This window comes from Tyto alba, unplaced genomic scaffold (assembly GCF_018691265.1).
Source record: "Tyto alba isolate M040663 unplaced genomic scaffold, T.alba_DEE_v4.0 Super-Scaffold_46, whole genome shotgun sequence".
NCBI classification, from domain to species: Eukaryota; Metazoa; Chordata; class Aves; order Strigiformes; family Tytonidae; genus Tyto; species Tyto alba.
In genome coordinates, this window is record NW_024881322.1 from 4,262,245 (window position 1) to 4,276,167 (window position 13,923).

The 13,923-nt window shown below is 43.9% G+C and overlaps 1 protein-coding gene across 2 annotated transcripts in view; it reads left to right on the top strand.

The window, feature by feature from the left end:
- Positions 1-567: 567 nt before the first annotated feature.
- POMGNT2 (protein O-linked mannose N-acetylglucosaminyltransferase 2 (beta 1,4-)) overlaps positions 568-13,923 on the top strand; it is a 33,035-nt gene continuing 19,679 nt past the window's right edge. The window contains exons 1-2 of one of the 2 annotated variants that reach the window (XM_032991255.2): positions 568-681; positions 2,939-3,066. The gene's annotated coding sequence lies outside the window, so the exon portion shown is untranslated. The remainder of the gene's footprint in view (positions 682-2,938; positions 3,067-13,923) is intronic. The other variant, XM_032991259.2, reaches the window with a different exon arrangement.

The following is a 13,923-nucleotide window of genomic DNA, read 5'->3' on the forward strand; positions in this document are numbered from 1 at the left end:
CTGAGTGGAAGAAATCAAGAGGCCGGGGAGTGTGGGCAGCAAGTGAGGAGGCTTTTGGGCAGAGAAAAGCTGAGGGTCAGGGAGGGACCCTGAGGGAGAGGGGAAGGTCAGTGTGGGAAGGCGGTGAGAGGACAGCAGAAAAGCGAGGTGGAGGTTGAAGGAGATTTGAGGTGAGGAGAGGGGCTGAGCGCCGCGGGCGACTGGGAGAGGCAGAGGGGTTAAGTAAATTGACCGGTTGGGGAGGCAAGGACCGCGCAGCCTGGGGAGAAAGCTGTGAGGGGAAACCACCGGCCGGAGGTGGCAGCAGGGGTGACTGGGACCGGCCCCACAAACCCCCGGCGGGAAGCCCACCCTGAGGGGACACCGGCGCGCCCGCCGACTACATCCCCCAGCGTGCCTTTCGCGGCGGCCGGCACTGAGCATGCGCAGCCGCCGCCGCGCTGCCGGGGCCCGGCGGGCGAGGGGCCGCCCGCCCCCCCCCCCCCCCCGGCCCAGCGCTGCCCTCCGCCGCCGGCAGCGCGGGGAGGCGGCGCCGGCCCCGCCCCGGCCCCTCGGGCGACAGCGCCCGCCGGCACCGCCCGCCGCGGGCGGGGAGGCTGTGGGGGAGGCGGTAGGGCCGGGCCGGGCCGGGCCGGGTTGGGTTGAGGGGGCGGTTGCTGCTGTCGGCGCCGCGGGCGGCAGGTGAGGCGGAGCGGGGCGGGGGCGGCCCGGGCCGGGCACCGGCGGAGGGAGGAGGGGTGGGGGGGCGGCTGCCGCCTCTTTTCTGAGGGAAAAGTGGTTGGGCGGGGGGGGAGCGGGGCGATGTCTCTGGTGGTCGGCGGCGACTCCACGGTGGGGCGGTGGGGTATTAACCCACGGAAAGCCCTCCCCGGGTGGGGCGGAAACCTCTGTTCTCCAAGCTGGGTAGCGAAGGCGGGCCGGGCCGGTAGCAGGGGCCGGCGACGCTGTGAGGGTTAGCTCTTGTAGGGAGCTGCTTGCACCACAGAAACGCGGCTCAATTAAAACTCTAATAACCTCCCTAGAGGTCAAAGACGCTGCAGTTTTAAAGCCTACCAGGGCAAGCAAAGATGTAATTATGTGCTCCTGGCGGTTTTCCTTGATGGCTGATTGCCTTGGGAACCCCCCTAGACACCTGTCTTCAGCTTTGAAAGCTTAGCAGTCCTTGTGAATTTGGCCCCAGTGGATACGGATGCTGAATTTATCGCATCTTCCCCCTTTTAATTATTGTGTGCTGACTAAGCATGGTGGAAAAGTTTCTCTTGTGTATGGCAGCTCTGGGTGCGTTCCACCTGCATGTTCTGAGGTCAGACTTACCAGGCTGCTTGTGTCCCCTTGCTTCCTTCCAGCCCCTCTCTATTAACCCAATGTTTAAATGGGTTATTTAAAATAATGGCTGCTGCTTTGAAAAAAAATGCAGAGGCACACTAATCTAGTGATGAGAATAATGACTGCATCTGAACAACTGGTAAAGGCAAGGGAACATATTGGTGTTTTCACACCAGTATCATAGTTGGATAACTATTGACAAATGCTGATTTTTATACGGTGACTGCTGATTCAGGAGAATATGTTGCCTTTGGTAATAAAACAGTAATGGCTCCTTTTATTAGTGATCTCAAAACACTCGAACTGATAGATTGGCTTGTTAACTCAAGCCTTGACTTAGTTAACTGACAACCAGAAGAGCTCTTATTCTCTGGGAGGACCTTCTCCCCCAAACAAATCTGACGTATGCTAAACACATCAATCGCAAGACAGGGTGTTTGTTTTGCAATATAATCTTCCAAAATGTGATAGATACCAAAAGCATGAACTAGATACAGGAAACCTGCTTTGCAGTCTGCTTTTCTGCAGGAGTGCATTCTGAACGGTTTATGATTGCAAGGTGGCAATTTTACTTGGAGTCTCAATTTCGTGTTTTAATTAGCTGTCATCAAAGTGGGAGTTCATCCTCTAATACTTGTGAAACATGCCATGAACATTCGTTCTAGGTTCCTGGTTAATGTTTTGGGACTAATTACCTAGAGCCCATTCTCTATTAAGCGACATACAAAATGGATTGACTATATGGAAGTCTTTCTCCAGTTAAATTTCCAATCTCCTGAGTTGCATCTCACTGTGAACTTACCAAGGTTTGCTTCAACCATCTGAAAACTGGGTATTCTTATTCCCCTTATTCTCACCCCCTTCTCTTAAATGTTGCTTTGAAGTCTTTGGTAAGTGCTGTTGGTTTAAGCAGTTCCCTATGACAGCAGTCCACATTCAGTTACTAGTCCCCAGAGTTTTTAATAGATTTGTATCTGGCCTGTGCTCTAACCCACCAAGGTGTTCAGGAGGTGTTTTAAAACATAGAGGCTTAGAGATCCTCCACTAGTAAAACTATAATTTTATTCAAATAAACAACGCCATAGATGACTTCTCTCAGCAGAAGGAACCTGCTTTCTATTTAAAATGGCTTTTCCAACCGAAGCGTATCTAGGCTGTGAAGGAATGGATTTTTCTAGGAAGTAGTGGGAGGCAGGAAGAATCATGGAAAAGAAGGTGGTGCAAAGTAGAGCTTTAATCCACAGATCGAGAACCAGAGCAGAGATTCTCAGCTGTACAGACAAAATTTAGCCTTCTCACACTGTGGGACAGTAATTTCTTTGGTTGTTATCCAAGATGGCTGCAGAATTCAGTTTTGTGGTTCAGATTGAGGGATAAAATGTGTCTGTGGGTCCATAGAGCTCAGGGAGGAGTGGGTTAGGAAGGGTAAGTGGAGTTCTGGGGAAATTGGGTGACACCCTGTTTTGTTGGCTGCCTTTCTGGGGAAGTCAGTGGCTATTCCCAAGGACTTTGCACAGTCGGCACAGAGCACTGGAAGAGGGTTAGTATCAGTCAGTGGTTTTGCTGTGCTGGATGGATGTGTGACATGGGACCATCTTCCTTATCCTTTTAGGTCTTCACCCCTTTACTTCACCTTCTGTGGTAGGGCGTGTTCCCTCCTCCATCAGCACGCCGCCTGCTCCGACACTGTTCTGCCTTCTTCCTCCTGCAACTGTCTCTCCCTGTCCTGGAAGTGAACTGGTAGGTGTGAAGTGCTGGAAGAAAGTAGATTTCTTACTTTGTTCTCCAAGTACCCAGGCTGGGCCTGGTGGCACAGGCAGTGGAAAGGCAGCTGCTCACATTTGGTCATGCTAGACAGCCCTCGGCTCTGCCTGCGTGTGGAGCAAGCTGTGAGTGGGACATTGAACTCAGCGTGGTGGAATTTAAACTGCGAGTTTTCAAAGCCAATTACTGGACGCAGTCTGTGTCTGACAAGCTTCAGTTTCATTAGCTGCCTCCCAGGAGTACTGAGCTGTGTGGCTCACCTTTGCAGAGATCAGATTCTCTTTTGTGATGTTATTAGGTGTTTTTAAAAATAGCTTCATCAGTTTACTTTAAAAGAGCTGGTCTGCTCTGATAACAGTGCCTGCTGGTGCTTTTCAGATAAGGAACTTGTCACTTTTCCTGCTGTCATGCATAGAGCTTCTGCCCTATTTAAAAAACAGCTTAAAAAAAAGACTACAAAATAACCACCAGTCTTGTGTAAAGATTTTTGTATTTGGTTTAGGAACAGCTGAACGCTCCTTATTTAACTGCTTTGGACAGTATTGGTTTATGAAGAAGATAGGATCGAACTAACTGCAGAGTTGAAGGTAATAACTTCACAGACCTGTGTCTTGAGGAAATCTCGATGATAAGATCTCTTATGTGACAAAATGACAGCAGGCCAAAGATCTCTTTCTTTTTTGTTTCAGTTCCAATTAGAAGTTCATTAGCTTTTAAAAGGATCTGAAGTGCTACATTGTGCATGTGCGTGTATAATCTATATGGTGATGGGAAGCAGCCAGATGAAATAGTATAAAACCAGTTTAAATCTCTTTTGAGGGTCTGAAAAGTAGTTGTGTGCTGGTGCACACCAGGAGTATCACAGGGAAACTGCAGTTGCATGGCATACCTAGTAATTCATTCTATAATGGTGTATGCAGGAACAGTGTTCTCACTTACTAATTTCTTTCATGTTTTGTGAGCAAATGGCATTTTTTTTAAAAGGTCTATTAATTCTGTGAGAATTTGATAATGGCTAATTGCTGGGGGATCAGAAGAGAGTAGCAGTCAAAGTGAGGCTCCCAACTTCTCTGCTCCCAAAAGAGTGGCAGCCCTCTGCAGCCTCATTTGTAAGCTACTCTCCCCTTAGAAACCCTTGCTTGAGAATGTTCACTGGTGTCCTCAGCAAAATTGGGAACTTGTTGATCGCTCTTGATTGACTGAACTGTGCTCCATGAATCAGTCACTATTACAGAAAAAAAAGAGCCGGGGAGATTGTGGCATATAGTAGGACCCAGTGCACTGTGAATTTTCATAGGAAAGCCCTTTACTCTTGCCCTTGTTCCCTCATTCTCACTTGATTCTGGGTTCCTTTCCTTTTCCCTTTCCCTGTTTCTTTCTCTTTCACCATGCCTTTGGCTTACGTCTATTCATGTACTTTAAGCACCTGCCTAAATGTTTGCAGCATAGGACATAAGTTCCTATTTGCACTGTAACATCAAAGGATCACATTTCAAAATTACAACTTTTCCTTTGAACAAGAAGAAAAAAAAGGATCCTGGTTGCTATGGTGATAAGCGCTACAGAAATTCCTATAAATAAAGTAAACAGCTGATTCTTGGACTTTGATTTGCAGTATTTTTGCTTTTCTAATGAGATATAATTAAATATAAAAATGGGAGGTGACATTTTGCCAATTTTATTAAATACATATTATTTGTATGCCTTCTGTTTTACAGTATTTCAGCTTAGAACAATTAAATAGTAAGTTGTTTATTTTTCTCTCTGTAGAAGGTTGATGTTTTGAAAAATCATAGTCTAGTATTTATAGAAAAACTTCTAGATGCCAAAAGGCACTCCACTAAAAAGGTGCTGTCCATTTTAAGTTTAATCAGAACATACATTTTGAGCTAAATGCCTGTTTTTCTTATCTCTGGCAGACCGTTGTGTGCTGTCACAACATTTAAGTTCCAGTCAAAAGTGTCTGTAAATGTAATTATGTTCCTCTGCAGCATTGGAAACTGGTACACAGCACCAAAACTTGAAAATGTCACTGACTTTTTATGTAAAATGACAAAGACAGAGTGAAAAATTGGATATTCCTTGTTGGTTTGAGGAGGAGAGGAGAATTGACTTTCTTGTAAGCCTTTTGTTCTGGGATCTGTGATGTAAAAGTAGCTTCCTCTCTGTGTTAAAGGTGATAACTGTAAAATAGATTGGATGGAGACAATAAACTGCTTCTTCAGAAGTCAGCAAGTAACAATCAACCATTGCTAAAAAAGCTCTTTTCGTTAGTAATCTCTGGAGCTCAGTCCACTCACTTGCAGTTTCTGAAGCACAACTGCTGCCCAGTTCCCCACCAGTGCACTGGGAGTATTCCCCCTCACCGGTGTTTCTCAATCAGGAAATGGGTGTACTTTGTTTAACAGCAAAGGACAGTTTGCAATGGAAGGAAAATAGGTATTTATAATATACCAAAATACTCTTTTGTTAAAGTCTCAGTGTAGTTTCTTGGTGGAAACTGATTTTGCCACAGTGGCCCAAAGAGAGGTGTCTTCAGTCCTAAACCGTGGAGTGCAGCTTGTGCACTGGCAGGGAGTAGATCTGCTTTCTACCACAGTCACAGCTTTGTATTTGAAGAAGCTCTCAGATTTCCAAAGAACTTGGAAGCACTATCCTGTCCTGTTAAATGTTTGGTAAATTAACACCATGTTATTCACTGTCTTCGTTCCCTCTGTGCATTCAGATTCATATCTGCTTGCTTTACCAATTTAAAATATATTTGACTAAAAACCTTTTACTTCAGAGCATGTGTAATTGGGAGGACAAGGATAGATGGTATTGGTATTTTTTTCCAGTTACACATGATTACTTTTCAGAATAAAACATGTACATCTGCACACAGCTATTGAAGGTAGGAGCAGAACAGGAGCAAGGCATGGTGTCCCTGAAGGTCTCGCTTGAGCAGTGATAGCCTGCCCAGGTTTGATTTATGTTTCACAGGCCTGTCACTTTTGTCCCAGCTGAGCTGCTGCTGTGGCCAGGCTGGTGACGCTCACTTGAAGTGCAGTGACAGCTTCAGTGTTTCCCTGGCAGTGAATTAACCCCCAGAGCTGCCTCTGAACCTGGTTCTTCGTGCCATGGGACTGCGCTGACCTCCCAGAGGGTGGCACAGAGTCCTGACCCTGGGCCTGCCTCAGCACTGTGTTTTGTGGGGGCTTGAGGCCAGAATCAGGAGTCGGTTGTGCTCCCATCCTGCTGGAAGGTGGTTTGAGGTTTGCATGTATCAAGGGCAGTTTTACCTGCATCGAGGTTAGATGTGGACAGCCAGTGTTTGACCTGCAGGGCTCAGCTGCCTTCACAGGTTTTTGTGATTGATAGAGGCCAAGGCAATCCAAGGCCTGTTCCAAAAGGGCCATTGCAAAGGCTGATGAGGTTTGTAGGCAGCTTGAATCCAAACAGACTTCGTGATGCCTGAAGGAGTAACAGGGAGATGGGAAGGCTGGCAAACAGGGAGTCTTGAAAGTGTTCCAAGTTCACAGCTACTCCCAGGGCTAACTGCTTGGATTTGGTGTACTTGGAGACCATGTTGATGCTGGAGTAGGACCAGACTCCAGAGTCATTGAGAGAGTTTTCTCAGTTGGGAAATGCCATTATTGCTAGTACATACTGCTTTTTAATGGACTGATATCTTTATTTAGAAGCCTTTTTTTTAGGGTAGGAGGATGAAATACACATATTGCTATTAAGGTGAGGAAATGAGGGAGAGCTATTGTGTGTTGCCTTTGCTGGCATGGATAGGACAAAGGGTGAAACAGTGCATATACCAGATATTGTTGTTTGTTGTTGTTTTTTTTTTTTTTTTTTCTTCAGAGTTCTGCTTTTCTGTGTATTTTTTTTTTTTCTTTTTTTTTTTTTTTTTAATGGATGGATATGATCCAGGACCATCTGGTGGAATTTGCCATTGTCACATCTAGCTTTTCTGATGTATTGCCTGTCAAGTTATATTGTATGTTCAGATGAGTTTCTCATATGATGTGCTGACAACTACTGACAGCCCTGAGATGGGAAGTTGGAAGCTGGGGGGAAAGAAGAGAGGGGCAGAGTTAGCATTAAAAATGTAATCTTGATTATTCTTGATTGGTGGGATTTCATTTCTGGTACCTATGGTTGACTTTTTCAGTAAAGAAAGGTGAGTGAGCTTTAGGTGCACTTAGATGCACTCGGTTTAAGGTCCTGTAATTAAACTTGGAAGGTTTGTAGTCCACTCCTAGTTTTGTCACTGATTTTTTTTTTTTTTTTTCCTCTTTAATACTGAGTTCTCACTTAATCTTTCTCTATCCTTAACTGTCCATCTGTGGACACTCTCACACTTACTTAAATTGCAGCCTTTCTTTCCTCCTTTACTCCTCAATACTTCCCCAGTCCCCCCTTAGAAAGGAGATCTTACCACCAGGTATCCTAATAATTGTACTGTCCCACTATTCTAATCCTAATTCTGTAGTAAAATGAGCTAAGATTTTTGGCAAATTAGTATTAACCTTTGCAGACAGATCATGTATATGAAAGCAATAAGCAACTCTGAAATAACTACAGTAATTCTTTTCTTGCTGGTTTAATACCCAAATAATTAAAGCAGATTTTTTTTTGATGTAGAGGTCCATAGTGCAATTGCATTTCCTCACACATTGAGAAAGATAATGCTGTACTTTGTAATCTGGAATCCAAACAAGCTATAAACAGTTCCGTTTTGTTCTCCATTTTTTCTGCCATAATTTGAAGCCCTGAGTAGCAATTAGTCTGGTGACAAGATAAATTTCACAACTTGTTATCATTCTTCATTTTTTAATTGGCCAGATCAGTAAAGAAGTGATTTGTGTTTGAACTTTAAAGGTTCTTAGTTTACGTAGTACTGGTAGAAAGCATAGTACAGGTACTTATGAATGAGTTGGAAGGAAGCCTGTTTGTAAACAGAGATGGAATTGCACTGCAGAGACACATCCAGGTGTGGTTCTGAACACAGACTCTCCTCCCTCTCCCTCTCAAAGCCGTGGTGCTTATACTGGGCTTCCTGCTTGTTAGATCCTGCCTAAATATTGATGAAATTGGAAAGCACCCTTGGAAAGGAAAAAAACTTTCTTCCGCGGGGGTTTGAAGCTGAAGATGGCAGTCCCCAAGCTCAGGGGACTCTTGCTGCAGTTTGATAAGGAAGAAACTGGAATTTACTTGCCTCTACTTACTCCTGTGTCTCCTTGGTGCTGCTTCCTGGCCTGAGGACTGTGAGCACCCTTCTGTAGCTGTAGGGAGATACCATGCTAAGCTGACCAGGCCAGTAGAGCTTGAATATAGGAAAAAGTAACCACTGTTTTATGTTCTGATTTTTTGCAGTTCCATACTTGAGTATCAGATAAGGAGACTTGGAAATGATCCAGCTACTATGCTGTTGTAGGGGAGGGATTGGGGTACGCGAGGGTCGGTGTGAGGGTACAGCAACTCTCCATGGTGGTGGTGCATTGTGTTGGGTGGAACACTGTTCTCATACTGATCATCATCGGCTCAGCTGTTGTCAGAAGTGGACTTTGGAGGAAACCCCATAGATGGAATATGGCCAGATTCTCTGCCTGTAACATGTTTGATAGCACTGCAGGGAGGAGAGGCTGGTCTTCAGCCCTTAAACACATTAAATTAACTCTGAGTGAGCTTACTGGGAAAAGGGTAATGAAGCAGGTCAGAAAGGAGTGTGTGTGCTCAAGCACATGCAGTGGGTTTAATACTCCAGGCGGCATTCCTGCAGGCACGTGGCGGGGGAGCAGCCGGGTCATGGAGCACGCTGCGCTGTTCGTTAAACGTATCGCAGTCCACAGATGCAGCCAAAATCACTTGTCCAGGCATAAAAGATAGTCAGTTAGGAAGGAGAGCAATCCCATCGGGAGAGACTGATGAGAGGAGCTGGATGCAGCCTAGCATAATGCTGGCTGTGTAGGGCATGGACTAGCCAGCACCCTCTCAGGTGTTGCCTGAGTCCATTGCAGCAAAAATTTCAGCTTCTGATAGTGGAGACTGATGAAGATCTTGACACATCTATTCTGTTGTTTCAGGTAGAGGCGGCTGCTGAATGGATCTGCAGTGTGACTGACGTGCTGTGCTTCATCTTTATTTCATGTGATGAGGAGGTGGGAGGGTGGAGATCACTTGAAGTGCCTGGCTAGAGACAGAGCGTAATTTATCAGTGTTCATTTGTCTGGAGGGATACACAGCCCATATATAATTTAGAAACGTGTTAAAAAATATAGGGAGCTGTTGTCTTTCAAAATCAGTGAGCACTCAAGTGTGTTGGTTTAAAATCTTGTTTCTGTGACACATAAATGCACTGCTATGCATTTTGTATTTATAGTGTGTGTGCAGTATAAGTGATATGTCTAAAATGAACCAAGAAAATGTGTATAAATAGTACTGATAAAACTAAGCCCTTCATAAACTCAGTAATGTGTATTTTCCGTATTTAGGCTGAAATATGTGGAACTGCACATGGATTTATGCTAGTCAGTTCTTCTGAGATCATATTTAATATAGATGTTCTTTCTTTTCATATGTGACCTGCAAATATTTTATGTTTGTTTGTTTCTATTGCAGTAAGTATCCTTTCCCCCACTTTTTTTTTTCTTTTCTCTTTGAGTCTTTTTCCCCTTTTTCTGATTCAAGCCTGGTGATGATATGCTATAGCTAAATTATCGGAGGGGGGAAAAGGGATATCAGTGTCTTCCACCTTGCTATTGAGAAATCTATATTTTTGTTTTCTGCAGTGTACTGAGAGCAAGAGAAACAAGCAGGGTGTTGCCATCCTTTATCACAAGCAGAATGATAAATTACATACCCTGGAAAGTTTAAAGATGTATGAGAATGGAAATCCTTGGCCCACAAGGATGTGTGGTTAAAAGTGCCGATACAGCCAGGAGTTAAGCATGTGCTTATATCTAAGCAGAAGCGTTGCTTCCACTGGGTGTATCTACCTGGCACCACACTGTGTGGGGTAAGCAAAGCTCTTGCAATGAAAGGAGGATTGATTTCTTTTAGTGACTTGAAGGAGGAAAAGGAAAGGAGCCTTTTCCAGTCATCTGGAAGAGCAGTCTCTCCGTAGTACAGTTGTTGCTGTTGCTCTTCTGTGTTACTGTCCTTGACTTTGGAGTGTGAATTGATGCAGATGGAAACCCTAATGGTTTGGTATTTGCTACCTTGTAGTGCATCTATCCACTTCCCCCCCCTCACTTTTCACACTCTCCCCATATCTGCTAATCATGAGCAGAAGAACACCTTGTATGTAGTAGGTGGTGTGGTAGTATGGTGCCTCTGCCTAGAAGGGCTGAAGCATTAGAGGAGACTGAGGACATTACAAGGGAGTGCATAACTGTTCCTCCCTTGCAAACAGGGAAATATGTAGAAATTTTCAATAATTTACAATTCAACCCCTTTCCTTCCTATCCAGTGTAAAAGCCTTTGGACCAAAACTCTGTACGCTGGCTTGCTCTCCGCCAGCCTAAAAAAGAAACGTCTTGGAAAAGTGGCTGAAGGAGGACTGTTTTTTGTTTGGGTTGGTTTTTTTTTTTTTGGCTGCTCATGGCAGTGTGCAGTAGGCAGAGTGGTCTAGATTTTTTTCTTCATCTGGTTCTTATTCTGGTTGTCCTTCAGTGGAAGCACTCTTTTGCTCTGTTTTCTTTCCTCTACTTTAGTTCATTTTCATGCTGTTTCTTGCTCCTTTGAATTTGATGGTGTGTGTGCTTTCTGAGGAAGCAGTGTATTCTGGGTTTTTTTGGTGCTGAATTAGATGTCATCCCTCTTGCATCCTTGAGACTCTAAAAGAGAGAGAGTGGCTGAGTTTTCCTGATGTACTGATTTTATAGCTTCATTTGCTTTCACCGAATTACCTCCAACTGGTCCCACAGCATTGCAGCTGGCACTGCAATTCTCACATCCATCTCCTGTGTTTTAGGTGATTTTGTTTACTTCATACAGTGGGATGAGAGCTCATGACTGGAAATTCCTTGGTGCTTTACTGATAAACACAAATCAAAAAGATAATCTTCTGGTCTGGTCTTTTTTTCTCTGGAGCAGTCTTTGATGGTTACACATTCTTCTGCTGTACAGCTTTTATCCAAGTGTGTCTTCTTTTTGTTCTCTGTTCCCTTCCTACACATTCCTTTTCTTCCTTCCCTTTATTTCAGTCCCATGTCTTCTATATTCTTTTGGTTTGCTTTATGTTTGAGAAGAGAGACACCTGAGTTTAAGCATAGTTGGCTATTTGGACTTGGAAGTTTTCCTTAGGAATGCTTTGTAAGCAAAGGGCTCAGTAATTTCCCCCTTCAGCTCTTAAAGCTTTTTCCACCAACAGCTGAAAAGTTTCACTAACTTTTCCCATCCTGCCTGCAGCTTTCAGTGCCATTTGACTGTCTCACACGCCAAAGCTTGCTTTGTCATACCTGAGAGGCTGTGCTGTACAATTCTTACATCTGAACCAACCAATGTTTCCCTTCTCTATTGTAAAATATTTTGCCTCGTCCTTTCAAAACACACATGCGAGTGTACTTCTCTTCCCCTGGCCTTTGACTTTACCTTGTAAAACTGAGAGAGATCTAGATAATTATTGACAGCTGGTCTCCTGCACAGTTGCATCCAGGAGCCACTTCTTCAGCTGCTAGATGTTCTGAAGACCACAGGTGTGTAAAAAGGGACCAAGGGGCATTTTGATGTTAAACAATGTTCTTTTGTGGAGAGGGGATATATGGAGATGGGGATTAAAGATGAGAAGAATAAGAGTTTATTTGATAATAGGAGGGGGTTTTTTGTATTTGTGAAAAAGGGGGGTTTGTACCATCCAGCTTACTTGCCAAAGTTCAACTGAGAAGATATAATTCTCAGTAAAAATGGTTTCATTTTTTGGTTGCAAAGATTTCTTTGCGTATGGTGTTAATTTACTTTCCATCTTTTTACTGGTTTACCTTAACAATTTGATTACACATGTATTTTTGCTCTTGAGAGACAGTGGGTGTGATACAATCTCTGTTTTAAACTGTTATCATGTAATTAGCAGGGTAAGATGTCTCTGAAGTCTGATCTGCCTGCTTATTTGTTGCTCAAGGAGCAAAAAGGAGCTGAACTCTGTGATTTGGGTCCTTGATTGGAAGTCCTTGTTGTGTAAATTTGGCATAGGCTACTTCTGTTTGAGAACCATCTGTTTCCTCAGCTTAGGGCTGTGTAGATGCTAGGACCATGCTTGCATGAAGCCGAGGAATTATAATGAGTTTCCTAGTTGTGCTTCGTGTACCTCTTGTATGAAGTGGGCTTGCACACAGATCTTTTGTATTCTAGTTATGCTCACTGATACAGTGATCAGTAGACCATACAGTTTTTAAGATTTCTGTATGAAGTCTTGTGGCTAGCACTGAAAAATAAGCTTTACTCTCCCTTCTCAGAGCTTCAGTCTTCAAAACCAGCCTGTTTGGGGTGTTTCTGCTACAGTCTTCTCAAAACCATGCTGTGAGTTTTTCACTGCTTTTGGAGCTAAAATTTCATTTATTATGTTTTAGAGCCCAATTTTGCATACTGTTCTTTGAATAACACTTATTCTTGACAGTTCAGTTCCCTTCAGTGGTGTACTAGCATGAATATGTTTTGTTCCAAGAGTGGTAGCCAATGGAGAGTTCAGACCCTGATTTCTTTAAGCTTAGAAACCCATGTGTAGTTTTAAATTGTATGTGAATTTTGGGTGACTGGTAACCAGTGTAACATCTAAGCACAGGCTGTGTAAAATACCTTGGCAATTGCAAATGCCTTGAAGGAATTTGAAACCATCTGGCTCCATCCCTTCTTTTGATCCCGGAAAAAAGCTCTCCTTTAGTTTGGGTGTAGGGGCTGCACTCCCTCTTCTGAAGAGGAATGCTTTGTATCCTCAATGAATTCCTGGATGTGATGGGCTTTTGCATTTGCTTCTGGCAAGCAGACAGCCAAATGTAGTAACCCGATGGCCACAGTCCATTGCACGGGGCAGCCACTGATGAGACTTTGATGCACTGGGAATGAGTTAGCTGTAAATTGCTTTGTATCTTAGTTTGCTGTTGGTTTCCCCTCTCCCAGCTGGCCACCTGTAACATAAATTGAGTAGGATGTGGGTTGCGAATTTAAATCCCTTTGCACTGGCAAGATTAGTTTCCAGTGTTTGTTCCCTGGGCAGATAAGCCTTTCACCCACACCTCTGTGGACAAAAAGTCCTCTCCAGAAAGGTGTGTCACATCAGTTTCATGACCTCCTGTTTTTTTGGGAGTTTTGGGTTTTTTTTTCGGGGGGGGGGGGGGGTTGTTTTGTTTCATTTTTTTTTTGCACCGACTGACCATATCATAAACTCACTCATGTGAGCCAAGTCAGACTCAAGCTGTTCTTGCTGTTGCAGATTTATTTCAGTATTTTCCTGCTTATCTTTCACAGTGGATGGGAGGAGTGGAGAGAGGAAGGAGGAGGATGAGTGGAAAATAAAAAGGTGCACAAAGATTAATTTGCTGTTTAGTCTCCTCTTTTAGAAGGAGGGAGAGATGCACCTGGGAAAATAGGTTATCAGATCTCTAAGCACATAGATGAAATACCATCCTTTCTAATAGACACTCTGGTGTCGTGCTGAGGCAGTCACTTACTCAGCACTAAAACTATATGACCAGATTCATTTTGAGGAGACATGAGGTGGTTTCCCATGCATGTGCATTTTTATTTCCTTTAGCTAAGTTAGGGCCCTTGGTGCTTATCACTTTTTAATGATTTGTTCTTACCCTTGCTCCTTGCTTCTGGCTGTTTGTTCTTTGCCACTTAGGT